This window comes from Adiantum capillus-veneris, chromosome 13 (genome assembly GCF_014529385.1).
Source record: "Adiantum capillus-veneris isolate H3 chromosome 13, ASM1452938v2, whole genome shotgun sequence".
In the NCBI taxonomy this organism is placed as follows: domain Eukaryota; kingdom Viridiplantae; phylum Streptophyta; class Polypodiopsida; order Polypodiales; family Pteridaceae; genus Adiantum; species Adiantum capillus-veneris.
In genome coordinates this window covers 154,700,956-154,707,806 of record NC_140943.1, presented here as the reverse complement: position 1 = coordinate 154,707,806, position 6,851 = coordinate 154,700,956, and the positions used below count along the sequence as shown (strand labels likewise).

General features: G+C 39.1%; 1 pseudogene; it reads left to right on the top strand.

Annotated features, from left to right (window-relative positions):
* Positions 1–1,925: 1,925 nt before the first annotated feature.
* LOC147445132 (uncharacterized) lies at positions 1,926–2,228 on the top strand (annotated as a pseudogene).
* Positions 2,229–6,851: the final 4,623 nt, after the last annotated feature.

Sequence of the window (6,851 nt, the reverse complement as noted above, 5' to 3'; positions counted from 1 at the left end):
TGTCATTTAAGGAAGAGATAATAATTCCTAATGCTTGTTTGTCCTTGGCCAAATTCTGTGCACTTGCTATGAGTGTAGATGCCCTAGGTGCACTCCATTGGTTTTGGCTTGTTGTTCTAAGGAAGTGTTGATAACCATAAGCATTTTTTCATGAGGTATCCCCTTAACTTTGTTTTCCAGGTGTGAAACCCTTCCTTATTGTACTTTTCTATTCCCTTATTCCCCATTTGTGCCCTTCTCCCCCATTTGTGCTAAGAAAGGGATCTTAGATTAGGAGACTCTCCTAGCCGGTGTCTACCTCTTTACATGAGCATAAGTATCCCTTAAAATATTGAAATCTATTTAAAGTTATTGTGCTTGGATGGATTCATTACATTGCAAGTTGAGAGAGAGAGAGAGAGAGAGAGAGAGAGAGAGATAGATTTTTTTTGAAATTTTTGAAGCTCCTCTTCACGGGAGTGAAGCCCCTCTTCACAATAGTTCCTTTGGTTGATTTATTGGATTCCCATTGGTGTTCAATTTTGAGATGCAAAACATTGTATGCACCCACGGAAGCTCTTTTGCGAGCTCAAAAGAAGATTTGAAGGGTTCATATTTCACTAATTGCCTCTTTGATTGAAGCCTTTGATGCTTATGCTCTCTTTGTGTGCTCAAGGTTTCTCCTTGCCTTGGGGAGTCTTTGGTGTCCAAAGGCTTGGGACACTGGCCGCAGGAAGGGCGATCCAAATAAGAGTCGGGCAGAGCGGGCAATTGGGTAGGTGAGGTCAAGACGTGGGCAGTGGACAGTGGGCGACCAGTGGGACTGGGAGCTTGTGGAGACAAACGGTGATTAAAAGGGACTTTATGGGGTTGCTTGGCATCCACCAACGACAGTGCACGTGCCTGCAAGAACAAGTCCCAATGGACCCGATTGAAGTAGTAAATTGTTTTGAGAAGTCACCTCACGTCTGTCCACGTTGCTCACTTTCCACAAAACCCGTGAGTTGAGCCCAGAACCTTGTTGGTCAGCACAATATAGTTAGTATGCTAGCCAATGGCCCTCGAGGCCTTGCATGTGAGAAGAGCCAAGAATAGGAAATATAAACTTGTTCTTGTAGGGCTTCACACACACTAAAGCTAGCAAAAGGTTGAGAGAGCTAATGATCTTGGAATGTGGTGATTAGGAGCTCATTAGAGAGCTATTGAAAAGAGTGACAACCACGCTAATTTCCCCAAGCTTGAAAATGAAGCTATCTTGGTGTAGATGGCTCCAATCAAAGCAAGTGAGGGCTTTATGAAAAAGCCTCAAAGGGAACTTTGTGCACACACAAAATGCAAAAGCAATTGAATAATTTGATGATAGCACTAAGAATGCAAAATGGGCTCAAAATGAGCAAAAAATTGCACACTAATTGAAAAATTATGGAAAGATGTGCAATTATTAGAAGATTACTAGTCACAAATCACTTAATTAAGAAGGGTAGTGGCTCATTGGTATTGCCAAGAACATGCCCAAGCTTTATTAGAAATTCTAGTGATTAAGGAGAGAGAAACCTAATGGAGATGCTAATGATAATTAAAGAATATTAATCACACTAACACAAATGCATAGCAATAAACCTAGATAGCACACCATGGCTCTGATGCCACTTGATGGGAATGGGATCATGCTAGCTAAGGTGGGTGGTATGGAAACATAGTGCAAGTGTGTGAGTGTGTGTGAGCAAGATTATTACTCTAGCTAATTAGGTTCCAAGATAGATTAGGTTGGACTCATAAACACAATCTTGAGTATTGACTTAGCTTAGCACAGGCTTAACATAGACAAGCATGTAGTGCACTTGAATTGTGATGAAAGTGAGCTTTAAATAGCTCTACAACTTGACTCCTTTACATGTCGGACTATTCCACCTTTTCCCTCATTTCACTCAATCCTTATAGAAGATATGGAGAAAGATGTTGTAGATCTAGAAGGAGATTTTCGAGCTATGGAGAAAAAGGTTGCAGATCTAGAAGAAGATGATGGAGCTATGGAGAAAGAGGTTACAAATCTAGAAGGTGATGTTGGAACTATGAAGAAAGAGATAGCAAATCTAGAAGAACATTTTGACGCTATGGAGAAATATGTTGCAAATCTAGAAGGAAATGTTGTAGCTATGGAGAAATAGGTTTCAGGTCTAGAAGGAGATGATGTAGCTATGGAGGAAGAGGTTGCAAATCTAGAAGAAGATGTTACAGAGCTAAAATGATATGTGGTAGACTACTTTACAAAAAGGTTCCCTAGCATGAGAATAGGAAGAGAAAGAGGTGGTAGGGCATTTTAGAGAGAGAGAGAGAGAGAGGATCCATATTATAGATCTGCACTTTCCAATAGCTGTGTGTGTGTAGCAGTTCTAAATAAATAAATCCTATATATACGCAAACGAACATTATAGTTCACAGACCACTAATCCTAGGACAATACAATGGAATAGTACAAAAATCTATTTGCAGTTGAAAATAAATTTTGTACAAGGAAGTAAAGATATCAATGTAAATCATGGGATGCAATCGTCCCAACTTCGGAGAAATGTAACTTCAAGTTAAGCGAACATCCACAATCATCAATAACTTAGAACTGAATGCTTTAATCAAAGAAGGTAGCCCTCACCTACACCCATACCCACAAGAAAACAGTTCATTAGCACGTGACTGTACGCAGGTGATGCTGGGCATTCCAGTTGTTATCCATGTCACTTTTAAAAAAACATATAGTTCTTAGCCAGTGTCTTGTTTTTAATGAAAAAAAGATCCTTGGATTATTGCCAATCCAATAAGGAAAGTAAAAACACCATAGTGTAGCTGTTTTTATTTTCTGGGTTTAAAACTTTTTAATTGGAACACCCTTGCCGGTTTTTTTTAAAAAAAACATACTATCACCGCCCGACTACTTTCTTACTTAGACAAGAGAGAACTACAAACTAAATGCCATCAAAGGCCAATTTACTGTAACGGACAACATCTTATTTGAAAGGAGAAGTCTAAAAAAATTTCAGACTTTCGGATCAGTATTTAATCCACAAAAAACTTTCCATATATATATATTTCTTTTAAGAAAACAGAGATAACTCATTATCTAATTTACAACTCTAAGCCTTTTTTCAGTTATATACCCACCTACTATCAAATACTACATCTGTCATTAGGCAATGACAGACACACTTTTGTCTAAGTTCGTAATAAAACCAGCTGTCAAACCACAATATTTTTGACAGCTCAGTCAAAGGAGCAAGTCCAAACAATTCCCGAAATATAATTGAAGTAGACGTATTAAGCCAAGACCATCTATAAACTTCCCGTAGTATATATTGCATACTAGTAGGCTAAGAAAAGTTCAAATAATTATGGGAGAGCATATACGAAGCGAGTCATAAGCTGAAATGAATATTTGTATAACTCCAGGTAAAAAAACAGTCAAAGCTAGAAGAAAACCACTAACAATCTGAATCAGTGTATTGCCAAGCGGACCCTTCAATACATTAGCCATCATGTGAACCATTATGGTAAACACAAACGAGATAGAACCAATTTTCACCAAAAATAGGGTATGTGAAGTCATTTTCAACTTTCCGAGCATCAACCAAATTTAGGCAACAACTCGGAGCAAAGTTTTCACTTCAGTCAGAGACTCTCTAGACTATTCGCAACTAAGGCTAAAATTCAGCCTGAGGTCAGTAAACGTACCCATCGTAAACCGTACTTTTTGTTTTACACCATTATCAGGGAATCCGACAATCTCAGCTCACCGTTTTGAGCAAAAACCTACTTTATATAATAATTTTTTTATAAAAAAACATCAGCTTGATTCAAATCCTTGCAGTATCATATCCATACTTACCTTCTTCAGAAAATAAGCAACCTCAGCCAGTTAGAACTACTCTTTCATTACTAGATAGAATGCCTACCAAACCACAAAACATCTATACAGATCTATCAATAAGAGAGCTGGAATTTCCAGCAGAGTTAGACTCATCAGAAAACCCAAGAAAAATTTTCCTGATTAACAGAACCTGGAATTGTATCCACAAACTAGTTTGTAAAACGAAAATCCTCAACATTAGTCTACGAAGCCCATATCTGCCGATAGACCAGAGGTAGACCTAAACCATAATATGCTATACCAGACAAATCTGTACCGGAACAGGGCACCCTTTTTTTTTTAAAGAATTTTAAAAGAATACTTACCTTCAGTCTGTATAGTAAGCTGGAGAGAGAAAAAAACAACCATATCCTTGCAGGTGAAAGCTAATAATTCCAAGTCCAGAATCAAGCGAAAAGGAGTACGTCACTTTAGAAATAACCATTCTTTAGGGTTTCTTACCGTTGGTGAGATACAACACTACTTAAAAAAGTTTCCATTTTGGCCAACAAATTACATCTAGTAAGCACCAGCCCCGGCCAAAAGGCATGTCAGCAGATATTTACAAGTTTTTAAGTGCTTCAAATCTACAATCATTTAATGATAGCTTAACTTCAATACACACAACATATGAAATCCCACACGGCTGCCCTTAAAGTTAACAACTCGAGTCACAATCATCTGGAAGCAAAATGCCCTATCCATGATTTCCACAATGCCATTCAGTAACCAGTTCAAACAATTCCTCAAGCACCAGATCCAATTGAGCGAGTCGGACTAATGTAACCTGATAACTCAATCTTGAAGCATTATTTCTCGTTACGCAAACAGGCAGAATTAGATTAACAGTATCCCCCTTTTTTTATTTTTTTGGAAATCAACAGAAATATAACCTGTAAATTCGATGCAGAAGCCTCCATGATATCTTTATCACTTTTTTTCGGCATGATGAAGTCACACAGCAATGCAAAATGGAATGCAGCACAGAGGTCACAAATCACAGTGCTAAGTGAGCATAGGCGCTCACCTTACGATCCATTTATAGGCGAGCAATTTGACATGCTTCAGAAGGTCAGGAAGCCTGCACGCTTCGCCCCTCGAGGCCGGCCAACAAGACCCTTCTCTCCGGGATCACACTCAGCACCAGATCCGGGACTGTGAAGCCAGTGGAGAGCACACAAAACCTCTCAGTTCATCAAGCACAGGTCTACCTTACAAGCGCCAGAACACCAGCGCGCGCTACACACAACCGAGTACACAGAGAATACGATATGACTTACAGGTGAGAATTATAGCAGGTAGGTAATCCCATTATGTACACGGCAGTCCCACCATCCCAACAAAATATCACAATAAACTAGCTAATCATTTAAGTGTCAAAATGCAAGAGGCAGTATATCGCATGAGTATGTACGCTTATAGTCGTCAGAGCCGATATACGGTCTTCAAACGAGCTAGTGCTTTCGATCCAAGGTAGATATAAACTGCCAGTAAACCATACCACCTTATCCCTTATGCAAAAAAGGTTTCGTCTACTCGGACAGATTAAGAGACAGAAGCTAAAGTAAAAATAGATGAGGTATACGAAGTAAAGTGTTTTTTTTTTCTATTGTTAAATATATAACCAATTGGGCTCAGTCACCAAAAAGCCTATATATAAGACGAGCAACTTTTTTACAAACTAGTGCCTAGCCCCAGTCGAGAGTAACTGATTGAGAGATAAAAAACAGACATCTACCAATTGTCATCAGGTGCAATCTACATATTAATCTGTTATGGCTCCTAATGGGGATCAGGTTCTAGCAATATCTATTGCACATCTTCAGCAGTCAAGTGAGTCTACTAAGCGAGCCACACTCCTCCGTTATGAACGGCTTTTATTTCCGCAATTAGGCACTTCGGTGACCCAGACGAAGTGGTGGACATATCAGAACCGAGTGACCAGGGTGACCCTTTGGGGTAGAGAGCATTTTCGGACATCCGTCTAGCGATGGTAACTGAAGCACTGGGCATAGGGCCACGATATTATTATGTAGAGGTTTTTCAGAACGATTATATCTACTAGCACAGTTTCTACCATCGCGAAAGATTTTCTTGTATCGCAGCTATGGCCAGCCACTCAGAGGGTATTTTAATATCACTCCACGAACCTTGGAGTATGGTGAAATCTTATCAACTCAAATGCTACCATTGTCCGAACGTCCAAACACTTGTTACTACTGTGACAGTTGTTTGTGCGATCATGTCATGGATGGTCTACTAGACATGTAAAGGTGAAGAGCCAGGGGGGTTTTTTTGTAAAAAACCAAGTTACTTTCAAACTAAATAAAGTGGTGAATCTTGAGAAACGACTTGTGTTTTAGAGTGTGTGTGTGTGTGTGTGTGTGTGTGTGTGTGTGTGTGTGTGTGTGTGTGTGTGTGTGTGTGTGTGTGTGTGTGTGTGTACCCGCCCTTTCCCAGGCACCATATTCTATGAGGTAGTAGCCCCATAGAATAAGGGCCTACTACCTCACAAGATGCATCTTATTCTGATTTAATAAGATTAATCAAATTCTGTAGGTCATATTTAAGACCGGTCTAGTTATGTTTTTTTAAAGAGTTACAGATACAAGCGACAAGGTCTTTTTTTGAAAACCCGTTATTAACAAATTTGTTAATAAGGGTAGAGATTCCTTCAAATGCTATAAAGCTGTCAGACGAGGCATACACAATAAGAAAGAGCATACCAAGACAAGTATGTAGTGAGTTTTTAAAAGGTCTATTGCTTTTTCTTTTTGTAAATTCAGAGGATAAGAGTTTGAGATTATCCCTTTTCCAGAAGAAACTTGTATAAAAATTTCCCACAAATGGGAAGGTAAGGGTAAACTGCATATTCAGGAAGTGAGTCTTGGACACGACCCATTTGTCTTGCCATAAAACTCTATCCGAGTAAGTAGGTTCGATGTTAAGACAAATCGGATAAATAACCTTAAGT